Source organism: Trichechus manatus, unplaced genomic scaffold (assembly GCF_000243295.1).
Source record: "Trichechus manatus latirostris isolate Lorelei unplaced genomic scaffold, TriManLat1.0 scaffold00016, whole genome shotgun sequence".
In the NCBI taxonomy this organism is placed as follows: domain Eukaryota; kingdom Metazoa; phylum Chordata; class Mammalia; order Sirenia; family Trichechidae; genus Trichechus; species Trichechus manatus.
In genome coordinates, this window is record NW_004443952.1 from 4,828,285 (window position 1) to 4,852,984 (window position 24,700).

A 24,700-nucleotide genomic window follows, 5' to 3' on the forward strand; every position below is an offset into this window, starting at 1 on the left:
ACTGCTGTCGAGTCTATTGTGACTCATAGTGACCCTATAGGACACAGCAGAACTGCCCCACAGGGTTTCCAAGGAACGACTGGTGAACTGGAACTGCCGACCTTTTGGTTAGCAGCCAAGCTCTTAACCACTGCACCACCAGGGCTCCTTCTAGCAGGGCCTAAATATGTAATGCTAGAATTAGAGTGATCTCAAAGAGGATCTTACTCCAACCTCCCCATTATATGTTGTATGTTGTAAGGTGCCATGGAGTCGGTTCCAAATCATAGTGACCCTACGTGCAACAGAATGAAACACTGCCCAGTCCTGCCCCATCCTCTCAATCGTTATGCTTGAGCCCATCACTGCAGCCACTGTGTCAATCCATCTCGTTGAGGGTCTTCCTCTCTTCTGCTGACCCTCTACTTTACCAAGAATGATGTCCTTCTGCTCCCTCGTGATAACTGGTTCCCATTATATAGATGAGGAAACTGAGACCAGGAGAAGGAAATTCAGACCTCATAAATCCAATCACAGAACTAGGACTAAAAGTATAGATGAAGAAAGTGGGCTCAGGAAACAGGCTTTCTGGATTTTAATCCCCCCTATACCACTTATTGTGCAGACTTAGGAAAGTTACCTAAATTCTTTTTTGTTCTTAGTTTATTTATCTATGCAAAAGAGCTTTACAATAGTACCTACCTCACAGGGTCGGTCGTAAAGATTAAATGAGATTATGTGCATAAAGCACTTACTAAGCACAGTACCAAGCCAGGAAAACAATTAACTGTGCAGCAAATAATAGCTTGGAGGAAGAGGAGGAGGAGAAGGAGAAGGAGAAGGAGGAAGAGGAGGAGGCGGAGGAGCAGCAGCCACCACCAGAACCCAGCCTATGAGAACACATGAATAGGCACTTTTCAACAGGCAAACTGTGCTCAAGGCATCAGATACATGTATTTCAATAATAAAAATTCTGAGCCTTCACTGGAGATTGTTTTACCTGATCTCAGAATCAAAGGAATAGAGATGACCTAAGGTTTCAAAATCTTCATCCAATGCTTGAGTCCCCACCATGGGGTAGTTCTCTAGATGACTATTTCTCATACTCATATCAGCAACTTTGGGGACCTAAACCATGAGCAAAACTGCAGAACCTCAATTAAGCAATTAATTAAATATTTATGGAGCACCTAGTATGGGTTAGGCAGTGTGAAAGGCATCGGGGATATAATTTTGAGCAAAAACAGACATGAAAAAAGCTCTTCATCTAAAATGTAGAAAACATGTAAAAGTAGTACTTCATATCTTTTCACAAGACATAAAGGTCCATCCTACTACTGACACACTCTCCTGGTTTGTTTTTGTAAGGTTTACCACAACTCCTTTCATGTTGGCTTCCAAAACTGTATTTATTCCTCCTGCATTTTAACAAAATGCTAATCAAGTACATAACCATCTCCATGCCATCCATGATCATTCTCTGGGAGTGGCTAGCAAGACTGATTTCAAGGAAGTCAGGTCACCACCGGACACTCACCCAGTCCTGTGTGTGGGAGAGGATCCTGACGCAGTTTAGATTACTCAGGGCATTTAAGGCACCTGTGGAGAGCTAAGAGAACTCAGTGAATAGGGGCTTGAAGAGGCATGACCCGAAAGTTGAGCCCATTTGGGATACATAAAACAACCCAGAAGGTAATGTTTGTGGGAAAGAAAATGTTAGCAATAATAGGGTTTGCTAGAAAAATGCTTGCCTGATAATCTGTCTTTGTCTTCCTCTAAAACTGAAGGACCTAGAAAGGTTCCCTTGCATCCTCCACAAACATCTGGGTAGCAATAATGCTGCCAATATAATTCAGAGGATAAAAGTCAAGGGAAAAATCAACAGTCTTCTCTTGGGACACCTCCAGCTCATCTCAACCAACTCAATTCTCCTTTGAGTCCTTTCTCTGCATTCAACATATGTTCATTTAATCATGAGCCCTTGTGGCACAGTGGTTAAGCATTTGGCTACTAACCAAAAGGTTGGTAGTTCAAATCCACCAACCACTCCTCAGAAACCCTATGAGGCAGTTCTACTCTGTCCTATAAGGTCGCTATGAGTCAGAATCGCCTCGATGGCAGTGGGTTTGGTTTTTTGTTTTTTGTAAGCAGATCCTGGGGAAAGTATAAGAGGGGATGAGAATCTTGGGGAAACTGATAGAGGCTGCTTAGGGTCACTAAAATCTGGCACAGTAATACAGTTCCCTTCCAGCACTGCCTTCCTCTCATAAAACAACTGCCATTCATGAGTGCCAGGTACCTTTCATACATTATCTCTCATTCTCATAATAGCTATATCAAGTATTATACCTCTTTATAAATGAAAGGTTCCGAGAAATAACCTGTCCAAGGTTTCAAACATGATAAGCAGTAGAACTGGGCTTCAAACCCAGGAGTGTTGACTCCAAGCCGTAAAACCACACTGATTCAAAAGCTATGTTACATAGTTCCCTGGCTGATTTGGCTGCCAATGCCTCTAGGAAGAGTCCAGCTGAGAGGCTGGTAAAGGCACCTAGGCATGATTTTTAAATCTAATTGTTCTACCAGAAGACATAATGGAGGGAGTGTCACAGGTGTGCATGGACAATGAACTCCTTCAAGGGTCCTGTAAACTTCTGGCTACCACCCAGAAGTTTAGATATATAGGCTCCAGATACAGACAAATGGACTCTTAAGAGCTGGAAAAGCCTATCTAATAAAACTATTATAACTTTGGAGTTAGACCTGGGCTCTCATCCCAGCTTTGCCACTTGCTATGTAGCTTTGGGTGAGTCATGTAACCTGTTAGTTTTCTCATCTGTAAAATGGGGAATAACAACTAGACTGTTGGCAGGATCATTGTCAGGATTAACTGAGATAAAGCATGTGATGTACATATACTTAGCACATCCCACTGCCATCGAAGTCAGTTCTGACTCATAGTGAACATACAGGACAGAGAAGAACTGCCCCATAGGATTTCCAAGGCTGTAAATCTTTATGGAAGCAGACCGCCACATCTTTCTCCTGCAGAGCGGCTGGTGGGTTCCAACTGCTGACCTTCTGGTTAGCAGCCAAGTGCTTTAAGCACTGTGCCACCAGGGCTCTTTTACTTAGCACATAAGTGATAAATGGTAGCTATTCATATTTTTAACAGATTGAGGCAGATAGGGCAAGTGTTTGTCCAAGGTCACATAGTAAATAAGCAGGAGAGTAAGGACTCTGGACTTCAGGCCTCTGATTCCCAGGCCGATTCAATTCTCATTACATATTTTCCTTGGGGGAGGGGGAGGTATTCCAGCTAAGTCTCTTGCCCTCAGATCCAATCCAGCTGTTTCTGTACTGGCTTCAGCAATGCTGTATGAGGCTTAGTCTCTCAGCTAAGAGAGCCAATGTGGCTATTCTGTCCCAAGGGAAAGAAGCCCAAAAGAGATCATTCAGAACAGTAATTACTCTCCTTCAGAGTTTGACTGCCTTCCCCCTCCCCTTTTTTTTTTTTAAGCCAATGGCCTCCATACCTGTCTAGTCCAATGCACCTCATCCTGCTTGCTAACCTAAGCTCCTCCCCTTATCCACCCACTGGTCCTGGTCTAACAGCAAACCAAGAACACAGTCCAGGGTTACTCCCTACCTAATCATATAGAATACTCCTCCTAGGGTTCTATTTGATATTCATTGATACCCACTGGACAATCTTCCTTTACTTTAGAGGGGAATGGGCTGAGATAATAAGACTAAGCAGACCCCCACAAAAAAAAAAAAAAAAAAAAAGCAAGAAAAGAGGTAATATACAGTTACCGAGATCTGGATATTAGCCTAGCTCTGACTTGGTTCTTAGCTATGAAACCTTATGCAACTCGCTTCCCTTTTCTAAGCTTTAGTTTCTTCATGTGTAAAACTGGATATAATAGATACTTAATAAGACTGTTGTGAAAACTGAAAAAGTGGATATAAAAACTAAAAATTGCTAAATTTATGGAGTATCTGTTATGTACCACACACTAGGCACCCTGACTCACTTCACCGAATTTGCACAATAATCTTATGATGTAGGTCCTGTTATGAACTCCATTTTACAGATGATTTCAGCCAAGGCAAAGAGATTAAGTAACTCACTCAAGATCACTTAATCAGAAGAAACAGAGCCAGCATTTGAACCTAGAATATGACTCTACAGTAGGGTTTCTTAACTTTGGCACTACTGAGATTTTCAGCTGGATAATTCTTTGTTCTGGGGGCTGTCCTGTGCATTGTAAGAAATTTAGCAGCATCCCTGGCCTCTTCCCACTAGATGCCAGTAGTACCCCAAACCCCTATTCTGACAGCCAAAAACATCTCCAGACATTGCCAAATGTCCCCTGTGGGACAAAATCGCCCTTGGTTAAGAACCACTGCTCTAGAAACCAGGAAAGGATTAAATGCTGAACTATGAGCTCCCGTTTTCTTGCCCTTCTCCCAGCCCAAACACCTCATTCACAGAGCCACTGACTCTTTGGGCTTTAATGGGTCTTATATAAGGTTGCTATGAGTCGGAATCAACTTAATGACAATGGATTTAGTTTTTGTTTTGTTTGTTTTTTTTTTTAAATAATATGATCTAATTCAATCCACTTTATTTAGCTGATGAGGAAAATAAGGCCTGAGATAATGTTTTACTCATTCCCCTGGACATCTCACACACTACCTGCTAGCACCTCCATGGCTTGAGACGGAGGTAGGGAAAAGCAGACCTAGGAGGATGACCTTGAACAGTTTCCTGCTTTATCCTCCCTTTGACCAGTATCTTCTCCCCACAAAGCCTACCACTTTCAGCTGGCCCAGGGTCAGAGTGGAGTTAGCAGCATATCATGCCAGCCTCATGACAAGCGATCTTTGCTGAAAAAGTGAAGGAGATTCTGCCCCTCTGAGGGAAAGTCATGCTTCTTCAGGAGTCCTGATATCTGAAGATTTATGGCTTTGCTCCTGAACCCCTGAACTTGTCATGCACTCATATACACTTCCCTATTAACTTCTAGGTCCTTGGGTCCCCAAACCCCTTCTGTTCCCCATGTAGAGATTTGAGGAAAACTCCTTTAGCAGCCCAAGTCACCAACCTACAAACCTATTCAGAGTCCTTTAATTCTACAGCCTGTTCAATCCTTGCCAAATCCTGTTCCAAACCATCTTACAAAAGTCTAACCTTTTGGGCTCTACATTGCAACCTTCACCAATTCTTCACCCATGGATCCCAAATCCCTCTGATAAAGATCCCTTAATCACTGTTTCCAAATCTCTGCAGCCTTCAGCCCTGCACCCCAACTCTATCCAAACAGCCTGACCCCACACCTCAGATTTCTGCCCTCTCTTGATCTTATCCTCCATTCTCTGTATTCTATCAGGCACTGTGCCATCCTCAAACCTTGCTCCTTCCCCTTTCACCCACCCCATGTCATGTGTTGCTTTCAAATCTTAGCCAGGTCTCTTGTTTTTGCTAACAAGATGTTGCTTTCCCCAAGAGCTTGCCCTTTCAATTTTCCCCAGAACCTACTCAGGAAAACCCTCCCTCTTTAGCAATTAGGATCGCCCCAGACCCTGCTCCTTTTGATCTCAGATCTTAACCCCCTGAAACAAATGCGTCCCAAGACTTCCTCAAATCTTTTGAGATTCTGTGCCCTAAATATCATCAGGGCCCCCCAGTTCCCTCTTATTTCCGAAATTCTGCACCCCAAACCCCTCCAAAGCCCTTAGATGCCCCCGCGCCTATCAAATGCTGCATCTCGTCTCCTCTCAGGGCCCCCACATTACCTCATACCTCTTGAGATGATGCACTGCAAATCTTCGCACCCCCCGCCCCTGCCCCCAGCGCTGCGTCTCTTCTGAGCTCGTCAGCCCCATCGAATCCCTCCGGAGCCTGCCCCTCACAGCCCCACCCCCACCCCGGTCCTGCCCCTCAGATCCGATTCCCAGACCCTGCTAGTCGGGCGCGGGCGCGACCTCTACACGCCAGCACAGCTCTCCGCCCCGCCGCTCAGCCATTGTCCGCGACTCCGGCCGGGGTCCCGCATCCCCGACCCTCCTTCCCCCCCCCTACCTGACCTCCCGCGGCTCCGACGCATCCACCGCCGCCAGCCCACCCACCCGCCGCTCTCAGCGCACGCGCCGCCGCGCCCCCCTTGGCGGGCGCCAATTCGCAAAACCACCTGTCCGTCACTGAGCCCCCGCCCCCCCGAGGCATGCTGGGGCTTGTAGTCAGGCTACCCCCTAGCTCGGGGCTCCGCAGCTGCTAGGAGCTAGCTCTCTGCCCAGAACTGGAAGTGTTAGCCACACTTAATCCAGCGTTCTGTTCCCATTGTATAGATGAAGAAACTGAGGCCCACGGGCTCTAGGGGTCTGCCCAAATCCACTCAACGAGTCAGGAGCCGAACCAGCATGCATGTGACTGACTCCAACTCCCAGTGTCTTAACCACTTCATTAAAAGGTGACCTCAAGCAGTCGTCCTCCTTTGAGCCTTGGGAACTCACAGAAAGGCCTCTCTGAACCTCAGCTTTCCAATCTGAGAAAAGGGCCAAGGAAAGAATAAAACTTTCACTCTGGGGCAGGCACAGAACCTGGAATTCTTAGAAGGGCAGTGCCTGGTTTCCATATTTCTGTGACACACAGCGTATAAGAGACAAGTTTATCTGATAAACAATTTTCTGTTGTGAAGGAGCTTTTCCCCTACTCAGCTAGGAGGCTGATAGCAGAGGTAGATATGGAGACACACCCTACAGCTCCTGTCTCTGCAGACTGAAGGTACCCAGGAACCCAAGCCCACGTCTAGGTTTGGGAGAGAGGGCCAGGGAAGGGTATACACTTCCCAGGTGGGAGGCAGTCTGGCTATTGCTTGACCAGGATCTGCGGCCTCTTCGATTGTTTGGGGCCAGTTACCTGCCCCTGCAGATGACCATACTATAAAGCTAAGGACAATACTATATAGTTTTGAAGTAGAATGAGCTTGGGTTTGAAATCCCATTTAGCAATGTAACTCTGAACAATGATAAAACAACCAACAAGAATTATAGAACTAATGTCCTTTGAGCACTTAATGACTGACTGCAGCTGTGGTAAGCACTTCATATACATAGCTCACTTAATCTTCACAATGACCCAGTGAGAAAAGGCAACTGATGCCTACATGGTTGAATAACAAGGCCACATGCTTATTAGTATCAGACCCCAGATTTTACTCAATTCTGAGTACTTTCCCTCTTAACTTTATTATTTTTGTTTAATCTCTAAATGGAGATCAGGTTTGCTATAAGGATTAACTGAGATTATAGAAGTACAATGGTTTGTACTTAATTAACGGTGGCTGCTTTTTTAAAAATTAAGATCAGCTCTCACATCCTCCAAACTGCTGGTTTCAGAAGCCTCAGCCCCCAGCATTTCAGATATTGAGGCCAACAGGAGCCTGGCTTGGTGTACTTCATGGCATCCCTTGAGCAGGCCTGGTGTTTCTGGACTCTTGGGTTGGAATAGAGCTCTGGGCTCAGGCCTCAGTAATGAACTTGCCAGCTCGTGTTTTAGCAGATAGGCAAAGAATAGGTTGAGTCAGGACTGGACTGAGGAGGGAGCCCAGTCTGGGACTAAAGGGCCCAGAGCAGATTTTGCTCAGAATTGGGAGCCAGTGGATGCAGGCAAAACCTCATAGGGCCAGGAGACAGGGCTGCTTGCTTCTCCCACCTTCCTGGGCTCCTGAGCATTCTGAGGTGTTCGTTCCATGTTCAGTAAGCTCCGGGACTGTCAAGTTGATGATTTCTCACAAAGCACATAAAAGGTTGGGCTTTAATTATCTACTTATTGGTGATCTTCACCAGTGGACTGTGAATTCCCTGAAGGACAATGCCCATTCATAGTCACATCTGCTAGCACAGAGCCCAGCACGTAAGAGTCACCAACTAAGGGAGTCAGATTCTGAAATGTGACCTTAGGCAAATCACATGTCCTGTGTGACCTAGAGTTATTGTAGCTACAGAATGACTCAGGAGGTCAGTCAGGTAAGAGCTTCTGTTTTCTGAGCTGAGCAATATGCCAGGCATTTCGCATATATTGTCACAAGTCACAATTAGTTCCCTCAACAACTTTTCAAGTAGATATCAGTAGCTCCATCTTACAAAAGAGGCAACTGAACTCCAAAAGATTCAATAGCTTTCTTACAGTCATAACTTAGGAAGTAGCAGAGCTGGGGTACAAACCTAGGCTCATCAGGCTCATAACATGCCCCAAACCATCACTGAAAGACTGTGCTCACATTTTATGACACCAGCTATCTTTCTATTTTATTAAGCAAGATTTGGTGTAAGAGAGAAGGAATTAGTAGTACTTGGGAAGTCATGGAATAAAGGGCAAATCATTGCTGTCATTTTGATCACAGAGAGCCTGTCAAGGCAAAGGCTCTTGGATGAGCTGTTCTGAGCAGCAGTGTCAGAGAAGAGCAGGAATTCCCCCCTACCTTGAGTTTCTGCCATGTTGGAGACTCAATATGGCCTGTTCCATGAAATGGGCAGGGAGCCCCTCTGAATGAGGCCTGCAGTATTTCTCCCAGCCCCTGTGTTGCAGGTGGGAGGTATGGAAGGGTTGCTGTCAAGTCATTTTTTCCAGCCCTGAGAACTGACTTATAGTCCCTTCTCAGGTAGGTGGTGGTGGAGGGGATATTTAGCACCCTGGTTGCTGAAAACCACAGTTATCAGCCCAGAGTTTCAATTCAGAACTGTTCATATTTTTATACTGATATTTTCCCAATCACAGAAGAGAGCTCATACTACTCCTGAAAGTCTGGGGATATAGCTCTGGCATACCATTTAAAACAAAAACAAAACGCCTCTTTTCTCCCTTAAAAAAAAGCAAACTGTGTTTACTTGACGGTCTTTTTTTTTTTAATGTTTAAATTACCTACCAGTTAAATTAATTGCAACATGATCTCACAGTAAAATAAACACTCCGGGGATATGCACTTATTTTTGTCCTGTGGCTTTGCACAACCTGGCACAATATTAGCATTCCTCAGACATGGAAACATTTTTAAAATACTCTTTGTGAAGCACTTTAAATATTCTTTACTCAGCAGTTTATCATAACATATTCTGATTTAACATTTAAACCATCCTATGGGTTAAGTATTGCTTTCTTCACTTACAAAGAAGATTCCTAGTTTAACATCTTTTTTATTCTCTTCAAAATGAGGATAACAATGACTAACTCAGACGATTGTGGGGAGCAAAATGAGATATTGGATGTAGAAAGCTTAGCACTTTGCTTAACATGGAGTAGCGTTCATTATATTGTATTTATTATTTCAATAAATAAATTTACTTATTAAGTACACCATTCTGTAGTGGAAAGAGTGAGGACTTTGGAGTCAGATAGACCTAGGTTAGAATTTCAGATACAATCACCTAGAAAGTTATGTTAGGGAATAGATGAGAAGGTGATTTGAAGTAATGCTTGGTAACCTTTTGTAACTAACAAACTGTGTAACCTTGGACAAGTTATTCAGTGTCTCTTTTCTCCTCTGCAAAATAGGGATAATAGTCGTCGTGGTTCAGTGGTAAAATTCTCATTTTCTATGCAGGAGACCTGGATTAAATTTCTGGCCAGTGCACCTCTTGCACAGCCATCACCAGTTAGCCAGTGGAGACTTGGGTGTTGATATGATGCTGAACAAGTTTCAGCAGAGCTTCCAGACTAAGAAGGACTAGAAAGAAAAGTCTGGGGAGATCTACTTCCAAAAATCAGTCAGTGAGAACCCTGTGGATCATAACAGTCCGATCCACAACCAGTCATGGGGATTGCACAGGACTGGGCGGTGTTTAGTTCCATTATGCACAGGGTCATCATGAATTGGGGGCCAACTTAATGGCTGACAGAGAACAACAACAACCAAATAGGAATGTTGAGAATGTTAGGTACTTTAATAGCCCTAAAGGATTTAGAACACTGCCTGATAAAGAATAAGTGCTGAGTGCTGGTTACAATTATCATTTTTACTATTATCGTTATCACTATTACTATCCTCAACAAAATATTCTCCTCTTTTTTCCCCTGATTACCAACTGAAGTTTGAAGGGGAAGAGATATTTCTTGCTTATATAATGTTGGGAAGAATATGTAAGGAGTTAAAACACTAGTACATGCTAACAGAGTTTCTCAGAGTCTAGAGGTTTCTAATTACTAGCACTCCCATGAAATAATATAAAATTATATCTATCTGTCTATCTGTATTAGTTATCTATTACTACATAACAAATAACCAAGTTTGTAGCTTAAAATGACACACATTTATTATCTCACAGTTTCTGTGAGTCAGAAATCTGAGTACAGCTTGGCTGGGCCCTCTGCGTCATGATCTCTTATAAGGCTGCAATCAAGTTGATGGCCAGGCCTGGGGTCTCATCTGAAAGCTTGAATGGGGAAGGATCCACGTCCAAGCTCACTTACATGGCTGTTGGCTGGATTCAGTGTTGTTGGACCAAAGACCTCACTTCCTTGCTGGCTGTTGGCTGGAGGCTACCCTCAGTTTCTTGCCACATGTGCCTTTAGTGACTGTTTGCTTCATCAAAGATAGCACGAGAGAACCTGCTAGCAAGATAGAAGTCACAGTCTTTTGTAACCTAATCATAGAAGTGACATATCCTCAATCTCTATTGGCTAGAAGCAAGTTGCTCAAGGGAAGAGGACTATACAAGACAGTAAATACCAGAAAGAGGGGATCTCTGGGGGCCACCTTAGAGGCTGGCTGCCTGCCTACCTGTCTGCTTAGCTCCCCTCGCCTCTTTTTCCTTTCCTTCTTCCCTTCTTTTCTTCCTCCCTCCCTCCTTCTCTTTTTCCTTTTGTCCCTCCCTCTTTCTTCCTCCCTCCCTTCCACCTTACTTTCTTTATTCCTTCTTTCCTTTCTTGTTTCATCTTTCCTTCCCTGTTTCTCCCTTTCTCTACCTTTTTCCCTCTTTCTGTGCTTCTCTACCCTTCTTATTATCTATCTGTCTATCTATCTGTCATCTATCTAATTAGTTCTACTTGCTGTTGAAACTCTGACTTTGATCTCCATATGGCTTACACAATCCCTGTATGTTTCTTTGTCTAGCCTACACGTGGTACATGATAGGTGCTGAATAGATAGTTGAATTCAGTTTAACTTTACAGAATAAAAAAGTGTTTAAAAGAGCCATCTTCATCCACCTGCTAGCAGGTATATAGATGCTGAACAGGTTTCAACAGAGCTTCCAGACTAAGACTAACCAGGAAGAAAGGCCTGGCAATCTAATTCTTAAAATCAGTTAATGAAAACCCTATGGATCACAATGATCTAATCCACCTTAACATAACCATTTCTATTTTACAAAGTTCCCCTTAATCTCTTCATCCATACTTACCATCATGCTGGGTATTCAACAGATGTTTTTCTAACACACATAAAGTTTGATATTTTATTCACCTAATATGGGAGAACGTTTGAAATCATATTTCTTTGGTCTTCATAGTGTTAAACTGGCTACATAAGAGTTTATCAAGTTGACAAGCCTATCTCTGAACATGTAACCACCACAAATAAAACTGCATAAATGTCCCTGGGCAGAATTTTTTTTGAGGGAGGGCATATTTTCTTGAGCTGTATTAAAACACCTGATTCAGAATTTGGAGGCTTTATTTTATGTTATTTTACTATCATATACATTTGTGTGCAATTAGCTTTATCTAATTTCTGATGGTGTGAACTAGTTTGGATAGTCAAAGGGCAACAGTAATCAAACATTGGCTGAGTATGTGCTTAATGAATGTTAGTAGCATTGAAGGCTTCCCCAGAGAACATTCCCCATGTAGTGTCGACAACTTCAACTCCACTCAATGCTAAATGAGGGCCAATGTGAAATTTCCCATGGCCTTATTCCTGCTAAGTCCCACATCCTTTCTCAGTCCCAAACCAGATTTCCTGAATCTCTTGCTTCCAGGGTTTCAACCAGCTTTTCTCTTTAATTGGTGGCTACTATTACTCACAAATTAATTGGCATTTGTGTCTCCTAAGATGGGCTAAAAGGAACCCTGGTTGTGCGATAGGTAAAGTGCTTGGCTGCTAACCAAAAAGTCAGCTGTTCGAACCCACCAGTTGCTCTGGGAGAAAAAGATCTGATGACCTGTTCCTGTAAAGATTACAGCCTAGGAAACCCTATGGCGCGGTTCTACTCTGTCCCATAAGTTTGCTGCTATGAGTTAGAATCGACTCAACAGCACACAACAACAATGCTGCTGCAGACAAAAAGACAGTCTTCTTTCCTCTGCCGTCTCCCACCTCCACCCCACAGTCTTCTCATTTCACTACTTACCCATTATTCTATCTTATGTTCCCAAGATATGACAATTTTATTGCTATTTTTTAAATTTAAAACATAATACAAGTGAAAACACATTTACAAGAAACAAGCAAAATGATGCATAATGTAGATGTGAAACATCCCCTTCATTCCACTCTCCAGCAATAACTGCCTTTGCTAATTTTGTATAATCCTCCTGGCAGCCCTCTTTTCTCAGTGTTTTATTAAGAAAGATTTCAAGCACACACACAAGGAGAGAGAATGATATAGTGGATCCCTGTGTGCCCATCACCCAGTTTCAACCGTTGTCAATATTTTGCCAGTTTTGCTTCAGCTGCCCCTCAGACCCAACTGGTTTTTTGTTGTTGTTGTTGGAGTCTTCTAAAGCAAATCCCAGATATCATATCATTCCCCCTGTAAATACCTCAGTATGTATCTCTAACAGATAATTATTTTTTTAACATAATCTCAACATCATCATACCTGACAGTTCATATTCAAATTTCCTTAATTGCCTCAAAAAAGTATCATTTTACAATGGGTGTGTTTAAATAAGGATCAAAGTGCTTACATGCTGTACTTGGCTGTTATGTCTCAAAAGTCTCTTTTAATCTATAATAAAACCAAAAAAACAAACCCTTTGTCATCGAGTCGATTCCGACCCATAGCTACCCTATAGGACAAACTAGAGCTGCCCCATAGGGTTTCCAAGGGGCACCTGGTGGATTCCAACTGCCAGCCTTTTGGTTAGCAGCCATAGCTCTTAACCACTACGCCACCAGGGTTTCCAGTCTGTAATAGTTACTCCTTTTAATTTTGTCCATGCCATTGTTTGTTGAAGACATCAGTTTATTTTTCTTTTAGGATTTTCCACATTGCAGATTAGCTGATTACTTCCTCATGGCATGCTTTAAATTGTTTCTCTCCTAAGGATTCATAGCTTTTTTTGTCCCAAGGACTCCTTTTGTTGTCTGATGAAGATCATAGACCCCTTCTTAGAATAATTCTATTACTTATTCTGCTTTTATTAGCTGCAATATTCTGTTATTGGTTTAATTGTGTCCCCTCAAAAGATATGTTAAAGTCCTAGCCCCTAGTAGCTTTGAATTTGAACTTATCTGGAAATAGGGTCTTTGTAGATGTAGTCAAGTTAAAATGAGGTCATGCTGGGTTATGGTGGCCCCTAATCGAATATACCTGGTGTCCTAATAAGAAGAGGAGAATAGACAGACCTACAAAGGCAAATGTCATGTGACAATAATGGTAGAGTTTGAAGTCATGCTTCTACAAAGGAAGGAACTCCAAGGATTGTTGGCAATATACGAAGCTAAGAGAAAGGCCTGGAACATATTCTCCCCTGGAGCCGTCAGAGAGAGCATGGCCTTCACCACATCTCGACTGCAAACTTCAGCCTCCAGAACTATGAGAGAATAAATATCCATTGTTTTTTGGTTTGTAGTAATTTGTTATGGCAGCCCAAGCAAAGGAATACAACTTCCATAAAGAAAATTGTGGTTACCCTGAAATACAGTTTGTATGATAAAAGTATGGAAAATGCTTGGTTCTTTCCCTTTATCTATTTTCAGAATAGTGAGCCAATTTCCTAGCAATATCCAATACTGCCCAATGAGCTTTGTTCTTTTGTGGTTAGTTTGTTTGGCTTGAGTTTGTGCTAGCGAACCTCTAAAACTGAGGCATATGATGTAATAAAATGACTGACATGAGGTCTGAATCAAAACTCCATTTTGTTACAAGCTCCTACTTCTGCATTCGTGAAAATGTAACCTTAGCTTCTTCCCATTCCTATGCATATGGCCTTGGGCCTCTGGCTGAGTGGGACCAGAAGACCCTGGCCCCCTATTAATCATTTTGTTTAACTGGACTGGCTCTTATCCCAAGCCACTCTTGAGTAAATAAGTCAGGAGTGTGGTTTAGCAGCTCTTAGTAAGTAAGGGTGGGGGTCAGGAATATGATTATAGGAGAACGAGCCTACTCAAGATGTTCCAGGAAGAAGGTAGTTGAAAATAGAGTTGCTGATGATGTATCTACCTTCTGACCATGTGACCATCATGCATGTCCCTTCTTCATCTTTACCATAAATCACACTTCTCCCTTGGAGCACTTGGTAGATTCCTCCCTACCCTGTATTTCCTTAATTCGAGAATTGCATTACCCTCAATAAATCTCTTTGCTTTTACTTTAACAGAAGTGAACATTCTTACTCTTAGACAGGTTTTTGGTTTTGATTCGAGGAGCATTATGAATTCATAGGAATTTATTTATTTGATATATTTCAATCAATTGTTGTCATTCTTCATTTTGATGATCAAATTATTCAATCTTAAGTCAGTGAGAACCCCTTTAAGTTGCTTCCAATGCCCTTTTAAAATGACCCTGTTAGTTTTTGACTGCCACTTTGCTTTTTGGCACAAGATATCCTAGGCTCAGCTTGTACCATGCCTGTCCCAGACATGGAATCATACATTCTCCCAAGAATTCCTTGTTCCTTTTAATGGAAAATGGTATTTAGAAATGAGTCTGAGTGTTATGGATGTTTATTGCTGGTGGGTTGTCATTATTTATAGGTCTTTCAGTGGAGAAAGCTCAAATTCTTTTGTTTTAAGAGATTAAAAAAAAAAAAATCATAAGTTTATACTGATTTCCACTTAGAATTTCAGTTTCCAGAATTTTTCTTAACTTCTTTGACTTTATACTTATATAGGTCATCTCTTATATGAATAAATATAAATTAATACTAATTTATATTTAATACTTATACTAATAACAAAAGTTTATTAGTATAAGTAAATGTAAATAACTAATAATCTTAGTTCCTAATGACAGTAACATAATGCTATAGTCCATAATACACATATAATAGTTTCAAAATAACAAAACCAATATTACAGTTAGCAGTGAGACCATTAAATTTAGTTTAAGATTTATTTGCATATCATTTTGTCTTTGGAATATTTCTCATCAAAATATTGTCTTAAATCCACTTGAAATAATTATTTTCTCTGTGTTAGATCTTTTGTTCAGTTTGTATGTAATTCATTGAGATTTTCTTTTCCTTTCTTTTTTTTTTAAATTATGTAAAACTTTTATGTGGTTCCAAAGCTAAAACTATAAAACAATATACACTAAAAACTCTCTGGCTTCTTTCCTCGTTTCCTCTACCCTGTTGCCTTCCTCCGTCTGTAAATAACCATTTTTATTTATTTTGGTTAATCCTTTCAGCATTTCTTAGTGAAAAATATAATGGGTATATCTCATATGTGTGTATATGTGTACTCCTTGTTTTTCTTACACAAAAGAAAACACTATAAACACTGCTTTGCACTTTGCTTTCTTCATTTAATATGTGTGAGATTACACCATATCATTTATAGAAATTGTCCTAAATTCCTTTGTTAAGTACATAGTACCCCACTGTGTGGAAACACCATGATTTTTCAACAAATTCCCTGTTGATAGTCCATAGATTCTTATTTTAAAAGTTTTATTGTTAATCACTAGGAAACCCTGGTGGCATAGTGGTTAAGAGCTACGGCTACTAACCAAAAGGTCAGCAGTTCAAATCTACCAGCTGCTTCTTGGAAACCCTATGGGGCGGTTCTACTCTGTCCTGTAGGGTTGCTATGAGTCAAAATCAACTGGACAGCAATGGGTTTGTTAGTTTGTTTGTTTTTTTGTTAATCACTATGATGAAATGGGCAGAAGTAAGAAATTGTACACACAATTTCCAGAATTTATAACTGCCTAGACCTGAATCTCTAGCAATATAGCGGAATGGAAGGCAACTTAGCATTGTGCAAAAGTGCTTAGAAGTAGACAGGTTGAGGCAGCAATCTGTCCCTTCCTGGGCCACTGATTTCATGTCTATGAGTTTCCATTTCCTCAGATGTAAAGAAACAAATGAAACCTCCATCTCGTTGTTAGGATTTATAGAGACTAGATGAGATAATGTATGCCAAGCAAATAGCAGAACATCTCGCCTGGAATATGTGCCTGTAAAGTTGGAGCTATTATTAATATCAATTGTACTGATTTTCTCAAATATAAGACTAGGAATTGCTGATGGGTTTCAGCCCTTTATTTTTGCGTTAATGTTTTTGGTGGGTGGGCTCACTAGTCCCAGTCCCCGGCAACACAGCTACAGGGAAGAAGGCAGCTAATCAGAGAAGAAACTCACCTTGAAAGTGTTCTCCAAAGGTAACGCCTTTCAACAAGCTTAAAGGTGACCTTTTTAATCTGCACATTGTTAAGATTCTGATGAAAATAAGGAGTTAGACGTGTAAAAGCCAGACTCAGTCCCCCAGGAAAGCAGTCAGAGAGTGGCCTTAGTTTCCTAATGACTGTTCTTACCAAAGCCTCCACAGCCTCCAGCTGTTCCCACCCCTGGTCCACTTCCCCCTGGATATTTGAGCGTCATAACCTCCTACCATCCTAGGGCGGCCTGGTAGGCCTTGTTGGCCTGCTCTTCTGCCTCAAGGCCATCTCCAAGCAGGACAATCTGTCTGATGATCTTCATCTAAAGCAGGGTGTTCCCTAAGCCCTGTCCAGAAATGATCCCTCTGGGAATTTCTTCCTTGGCCCCCAGCCTAAGGACTTACTGGAAGGAGAAGGAAGGAATTAAGGAGAACTAGTCTTAAAATCCTTCCTTGAGGGGTAAGTTTTCAGCAGAGTTTTTGAGAAAGAGGAGGAATTGGGCCCCAGGGAGGAGTAGGCAAATCTCCCATTAATGATGCTTCTGCAGTCCAGTTGACAAAGAAGGAGCTTTGGCTACAATCTGTCACCTCTCAGAACCTCTATTTTCTCAATTGTAAAATATGGTCTTAAAAAATGTAATATTCCTAGCCCAAAGCACTGTTGGGAGGATTGAATGAGATCCACAATGCCTTGTGCTTTGCAAAGAATAGAAGCTCAAGATAAGTGAGTTTCCTTTCCATCTTCTCCCCTTTTAAAATACTTACCTCACTGCATTTCAAAAGTAAACTATATTGTTATAATAATACTAGTAACAGTGATAGTAAGAACTGAAATGGCTTGTGTGGCTACTAAGCATCTGGCATGGCATTAAAAAAAAAATTGCTGTCAAGTCCATTCCGACTCATAGCGACCCTATAGCACAGAGTAGAACTGCCCCGTAGGATTCCCAAGGAGCGGATGGTGGATTCGTACTGCTGACCTTTTGGTTAGCAGCCAAACGCTTAACCACTGCACCACCAGGACATACATGATCTCAAATTCTCACAACAACTCTATAATGTCTTATATGAGTCCTACTTTCCACATAGAAAAGCAGAGGCTCTGACGGAGGAAGTAGCTTGTCGTGGTCACATACAGGGCCGTGGGTAGCCCATAAATCATCTTTTGTGCAAATTAGGAAAAGGTTCCCATTCCAGATAGGTTTTAACCCTATGGGCACAGGCATGACAACTGAAGCTGAGGCTAGATTCAGTCTCCACTCACCTGCTTGCCCTTGGCACCTTTCTGTGGGACACAACAACTGTACACAGAGGTGCTGGTCTAATGCTTAGTTTTGATAAAACTGAAATTCAGACCCAAATCTGTCTGACATTCAGACCACATCCTTTCCACTGCTACTTGGGAGTTCGTTTTCTCCTGTGTGCGTCCAGATTCTGCCCCATCAATTATCTCTTCTCTCTATCATATCTCTAGTCTCTCATTCTCTTTGACTTTTCTTTCCCAGCCAATAAACTCAATCAAATCGGCATACTTGAGTACCACTAGGATAGGAATAAGCTATCATTCATATTTCCACCCCCAGTACGTAGCCCCAAACCTGGCATTGAATAGAGCTTCCCAGCTAGTGCTTGTTAGCACTCTTTTAGTCATTCCACCAACCTTCCTTGGGTCATAGTTAAGCCTTTACTGTCTTCCCTGCTGCCCTCAAAGCCTAGCAAGTTGTCCTACCCACATTAATCATTCTTCCCTATGAAAGGATCAGAACTGATTTTTCCCAAGAGCAATCACCCTAAACAGGCACTAGAGGGCAGCAGGAGCTCACACATGGTCTTTTTCCAGCCTCCCAGAAATGGCCACTGCCCACCTTGTCTCAAGAGGCAGGACTAAATGACATGCTTCAACGCTGACTGCTCCCTGCCTTTAGCCAGGACATCAGCCACTGGGCAAGTGGGCAGTGTCAAGGGGTCCACTCTCTGCCCCACAGAGTGTATGACCTTCCTCAGAGAATTAACCACCTTTACCTGAAGGACTAGATAGGAAATGTGTTAGGCTTTGCAGATGGTATGGTCTCTGTCACCAATACTCAACTCTGCCATTGTAGTGCAAAAGCAGCCATAAGCAGTATGTAAATGAATTGGGCTGTAGTTTGCTGACCCCTGCTCTACGCATGGAGCCCTGGTTACGCAGTGCTTAGGAAGTCGGCAGCTAACGAAAATGTCGGCAGTTTGAATCCACCAGCTACTCTTTGGAAACCCTATGGGGCAGTTCTACTCTGTTCTATAGGGTCGCTAGGAGTCGGAATCGACTCAATGGCAAGGGGTACTTGAAGACAAATATCCTCTGGTAGGTTATACTTTATGACTGTAATAGAGAGCAACAGTTCCTGCTTGGCAGGGTGATGGTGAGGACTCTATGAAATCATATGTGTAAATCACCTAGTGCAGCACCTCTCATTTACTTCTAGCAGCCCACCAAAGAATCTATGTCTCCCTTTTACAGATGAGGAAATGAAAGGTGGGTGAAGTGACTTGCTCAGGATTTGAAAATAGGTAGTCTGACTCAATAGCTTTGGACTTAGGCATTCAGTTCTACCCTGGCCTACTGTGTTCCAATAACTAGGAAGCAGGGTAGTTTAAGGAGAAATTCCTGACAGTGTGGTTGAAGCACCAGGCAGGTTACAAGGAAAGATTTATAGATTCCGACATGCACAGAAATCTAATAATTTCTGAGGTGAAGGTCAAGGGGTGGACCAAATGAATTCTAGTGTCTCTCTTAACACCCTAGAATTTATAGATTCTTCATTGGGTTCTGTTCTTCATTAATCTTCCACATAATCCAAAATTTAGGTCCCAATATTATCCCATTTTACAAATGAGAAAACAATTTCATAGAAGTTAATTAACTTGTCCAAGGTCACACAGCTGGAAAATGGAAGAGCTGAGATTCAAACCCAATCAAGCCATTGTGCTTATAGCTGCCCCTTCTGTGACGGTGCTTATTATTGTGCATTTAGGAAAGAAGCAGATAAACTAGGTTAGATCAGGAAATCAGTTGTCCTAAGATTTGGTAGTTTTGTAGATCTGTCTTTTCTTCTTTTTGGAATCCTCACTGTTGCTTCCCTTTCCATTTCTCAAATATGCACTCAGACGTATATACCATATCAGATACCGCTCAATAATGCCACACAGTTCCTGGGGATAGGTATTTTATCTACCTAGTTAATTAGTTAATCTTGGCAGAACCCCCAAGTAGTGAGCAGGCTTGAGTATTGCAGAGAAGGTGTCCAAATGAAGTCCATAATGTGTGTAACTCTGTGTCTGGGTCAGATGCTTAGGATGAGAAATACAGCTTCTGGATGGGAAGCCAATCTAGTTTTAACAGAGCCGTCTTGCAATGGGACTGGGGACCTAAAAAGGTAATGAGTTCTACATTATTAGAAGTATTCAAGAAGTTGGAGGATGATTTGGTGGTGAATGACACGTTAGATGGGATTTCTGGCCAGGTGACCTTTAAAACGCCTTCCACCAATGAGAGTTTATGAGCCCATGGAAAGGGGTGGGAGAGGCTGGGAGTGTTGTCTGGGGGTGGCAGGAACTGGGAAGGCCAAGTGTTTTGAACAGAAATGACTCATTATGCAGGAGTGAGAATTAGTGTGGAATTTTTTTCTGAGTGGAAACATTGACAGTGGAAGTAGCAATAGAACTGGGTACAAATAGCTAGACTAGTTACTACCTGTGTGACCTTGGGCGAGTTACTTCACCTCTGTGAGCTACCTTTCGTACATCAATGAAATAAGGTTAAGACCATTTATTTCTGGGGTTGTTGTGATAAGTACAGGTAGTGGGTTTGAATCGAGGTAAGTGTTTTACAAACGGAAGGGATTAGAGGAAGAACGGTATCAGATTCACACATTGATTCATTTAAATATTTACCTGCTAACCGTCTACACTACGTCAGATGGTAAACTCTGCTGGCAGCCCGAATGGTCATTAAACCTGCTATTATTCTTGCTCTTATGGAGCTCACAGATTAATGAGGGAGGCAAATATTAATTTAATTAGCACATTAATTACAACTAGGAATTAATGAGCACTATAATGATGATGATGTAAATGGTATGTTGAAAATAATCAGCCTGTAATTTATGTATATATGTTTGTATGTTCTAAAGTATGTGTGTCAGTTGGTTCCCATGCTCCTTTTAATGTATTCACTGGAATAATCTTCCTCAGCCCCTAAGTAAAAATCTTGGCAGCCCATATCTAATCTGTTATCGCTTTTATGTAATAGACAGTGCTCATAGGGTAGCTATGAGTTGGAATCGACTTGATGGCAATGGGTTTACAGTGCTACAGACATTTTACGTTGCTAACAGCCTCAAATCAGAAATTAAGATGTCTAGTTCAAGATTTTAATCAAAGCTATAAAGTTGACAAGTCGAATCTCCTTGTCCTTTCCAGTGGGGGCATTGAGAGATGGGACATGGTTGGCCATTGTAATGTTTTTTCACCTTTCACTTCTTCTTCCCCTTCCTCCAGGGTCAATGGAGAAGGATGAAGGGATGGTAAGAAATGGGAAGGCCGTACTTATGCTGGTCCCTTCTTACCCTGACTCTGTGTTCTCTGGTCCTGGCAGATTTTTAAGACTGGTCCTTTCTCTTGGCGGCTTTTTCATAGGCTTTTCGTGATTCCCCATTGCCAGGGATTTCTCACAAGACCTGGGGAGATGAAATTTCTCTTTGGTTGGCTGCTGCTGATCCCCCTCTAGCATCTGTTTGTCTGGTTTCTCACCTCACAGAGACCCTCACTATAGGGGACCCCTCACCCTTTGTTAGAATTTCTGTTAAGCAGGACTCAAAATAGTCCTGGGCCAGCTGATTCTCCACCTAAATGACCCACATCTGGGCCATGGAAACACTTGACACCTTTACCCTGGTAACCTTTGGGAACTTGGGCTAACCCTAGTGCAGCCACTGCTGTTCAGCTGCCACAGGCCAGGAGAGCTTTCCAGGTGGAGTAAGACGTTAGTTCACTGTCTTCCCAATTGCACAGAACACAGAGCAAGTTCTCCAGGTGGCACTCTTGAGACCCTCTCTTATAAAGCTTGGGGTTAGTAGGTAGCATGCTCTACAAGTCTCCCATGGGATACTAGGGACTCCAAGCATGGTAATAGATTTTGTCAAAGAAATCCTCCCCTAAATCCTCCCCTTCTACTCTCTGACCTTTTTGATATCTGTTCTGACTGAGGTTTCTGGAGTTGTGAAACTAGTTAGGACTCATCTCCTTTATAAATCTGCATATAAGGGCCAGGCTTTGGGATTTCACTTCCATTACGCCATCTTAGTGTCTATTTTCTATTTTCACATCCTGCTACTACAACCAATAAAAAAAGACCCGTTGCCATCGAGTCAATTCAGACTCATAATAATCATAACAGCAACAGTAAAACCAACAATAACAGCTAATATTTATTGAGTGCTTAACCTATGCCAGGCACCTTATTTAATCCTCACCAATAACTCTCTTAGGTTAGTACTACTATGGGTTGTGTAAATAATTAACATGCTTGGCTGCTAACCAAAAGGTTAGAGATTCGAGTCCACGCAGAGGCATCTTGGAAGAAAGGCCTAGTAATCTACTTCCAACAAATCAGTTATTTAAAACCCTGTGTAGCACAGTTCTACTCTGACAGACATGGGATCACTGTCAGTCAGAATCCACTCAATGGCAACTGGTATTATTTATAAAGGATACACCGACGATGCTGAACTTTGCCTGTTAAGCTGCTGAAAAGTTCAGATTGCATAAAACGGAGGGGCAGGCCTTGCCGGTGTTGTTTCAGCTGGTGACTTTCTCTTTGTCAAGGGTATTGGTGTGGGTCCTTGAGTCAGGCCTCAGAGCAATTGCTTTCCTCCAAAAGGAGACAGTAACTCCGCCTAAAAAATGATCCCATTTCAGCAATTCCTGGGAGGCCATTGCTGTAATAAAGGCCATTCTTTATGATATAAAAGTCTCACCCTCTTTCCCCCACCCTTAACATTTCTAATTTGAGCCCCTCTGGTCCCTGTGGAGATTTTAACATGCTTCAAGTGCAAGCCTATTGCCAAAGCAAGCCTGTCTGACTAGGGAGGCAGCGCCCTGCACTGTTGCCGTAGACTGAATAAACATCCGGCAGCCTTGGCTCTCCCAGAAGCCCTTAGTCTGATGCTTTTGTTTTGTTTTCTGGATGAGGGCAAGTGGTGCCATCACCTCCTGCCGAAAAGCCCTGGCTGCCCTCCCAACAAGGAGTTGTCACTTCAACTGAGACTTTTTTTTTTTTTTTTTTTTTCGGTGGCAACAAAATAATACCCAGCAGGAATTTGGGAGGAGAAAAAAGAGAGTTCAGTTGGCAGGTTCTCAAATGAATGGGCTGTAGTGTCACTGGAACTGAATTGGGCTTGAAACCAGACATGATCCTATTTTGGAAGCATTGTTCAGAGGGATGGGAAATGTGAACAGAGGATAAGTCTCTTCAGAAATGTTCTTTACCCTTGGCCTGTTAAAGGCAACCTGCTTTAACCTAACTCTCCCATTTCCTCAATGGCAAGGGCCAACAGAGGAAGTCAGAACAACTGGCAAATTGATCAGCTATTCGTCTGTTGACCTTTCTATTAAGAGAGCTAATTTTAATTTGGGAAGAGATGTGTCATTACAAGCCATCAATGAATTCAGTCATCCTTGAAATGCACAAATCTTGGCTTTAGAGTAATCAGTGCTTTGGTAACACAGCACGATGATCAAGTTATAGGCATCTAGTATATACTCAACACATGTTTATTGAAAATACTATTGAAAGCTTACTCTGTTCCAGGTAGTGTGTAAAGGCATGGTCATCAGCAAAACTGCCACTGCCTTTGGCCTCCTGGAGCTTATAATCTTGTGACATTAACAGGTGATACAGAGACTTGGATGTTATGAGGATCGTTAATAGGAAGGCCTAATATAGATTGGAGAGGAGCCCTGGTGGTGCAGTGATTAAAGCACTCGGCTGCCAACCGAAAGTTCTGCAGTTTAAAACCACCAGCGGCTCCTCCAGAGAAAGATGTGGCAGTCTGCTTCCCTAAATATTTACAGCCTCGCCACATGGGGCAGTTCTAGTCTGTCCTGTAGGGTTGCTATGAGTTGGAATTGACTCAAAGGCAGTGGGTTTGGTTTGGTTTTAATGTAGATTGGTGACATGGGGATGGAGTTCAGGAAAAGCTTTCCTGAGAAATTGGCATTTGAACTATGATCTGAAGGATGAGTGGAAGTTAGCCAGGAGAAGGCAGGAGAGTGGGGGTGGGATGAGGGGAAGATTCTGTGCAGAAGAAAGAGCATGTGCCAAGACTGAGAGAAAAAGAAACAGGGTGTATTCAAGTACATAAAGGCCAATGAAGCTGCAAGGAAGAGAGCTAGGGGGAGCGAGTTAAGGGATAGGCTGGAGAAGGCACAAGGCCTATATGCCATCTTAAGGACTTTTGGTCTTTATCCTAAGAGCAGTCAAGTGCCTTGGAAGAGTTTTAAGCAGGATAGGAATATAGGGTTTGCCCTTTAAAAAGATAAGTCTAGTCACAGGGTAGAGTTGGATCAGAGGCAATTAACTTTTACAATTTTAATGCCTACATAGGAATAATTAATGGAATGGCTAATGGTCTTCCCTGTTGTAACTCTCTAGCAGATCATAACTTAGGCAGACACACTGTTTAAGAGAGAAGTCATTGTTAATATATACATATGCAGTTTAGACGTAAGACCCTTTCCCTGTTTAGGTTTCAGGTTCTTCACCTATTAAGAGATGGGATTGGGACAGATGATCCCAAGGACCTGCCTATTGCAAAATCAGCCCCTGAATTCAACTATGAATGCTATCTGCTGCTGAGGGAACTTTCCGGCCTGGGCTTTTAGCTAGTGAGGCACTTCCCACCTCACCCCAACCCCAGTCTCATTTGTTGGGATAAATCTGTGGGAGAAAGCAAAAGATTTTTTGGACAGAAGCAGACCAGCAAAGATCTACAGATTGTTTTGTTGTTAAATGGATACTTGTCTTAGTCATCTAGTGCTGCTATAACAGAAATACCACAAGTGGATGGCTTTAACAAAGAGAAGTTTATTCTCTCACGGTCCAGGAGGCTACAAGTCCAAATTCAGGG

The 24,700-nt window shown here is 42.3% G+C and overlaps 2 protein-coding genes across 4 annotated transcripts in view; one reads left to right on the forward strand and one right to left on the reverse strand.

The window, feature by feature from the left end:
* TRIM32 (tripartite motif containing 32) overlaps positions 1-6,142 on the reverse strand; it is a 14,054-nt gene extending 7,912 nt beyond the window's left edge. The window contains exon 1 of one of the 2 annotated variants that reach the window (XM_004372125.2): positions 6,068-6,142. The gene's annotated coding sequence lies outside the window, so the exon portion shown is untranslated. The remainder of the gene's footprint in view (positions 1-6,067) is intronic. The other variant, XM_012554360.1, reaches the window with a different exon arrangement.
* Positions 1-24,700, forward strand: part of ASTN2 (astrotactin 2) — a 1,034,049-nt gene that overhangs the window by 781,195 nt on the left and 228,154 nt on the right. The window lies entirely within an intron of this gene.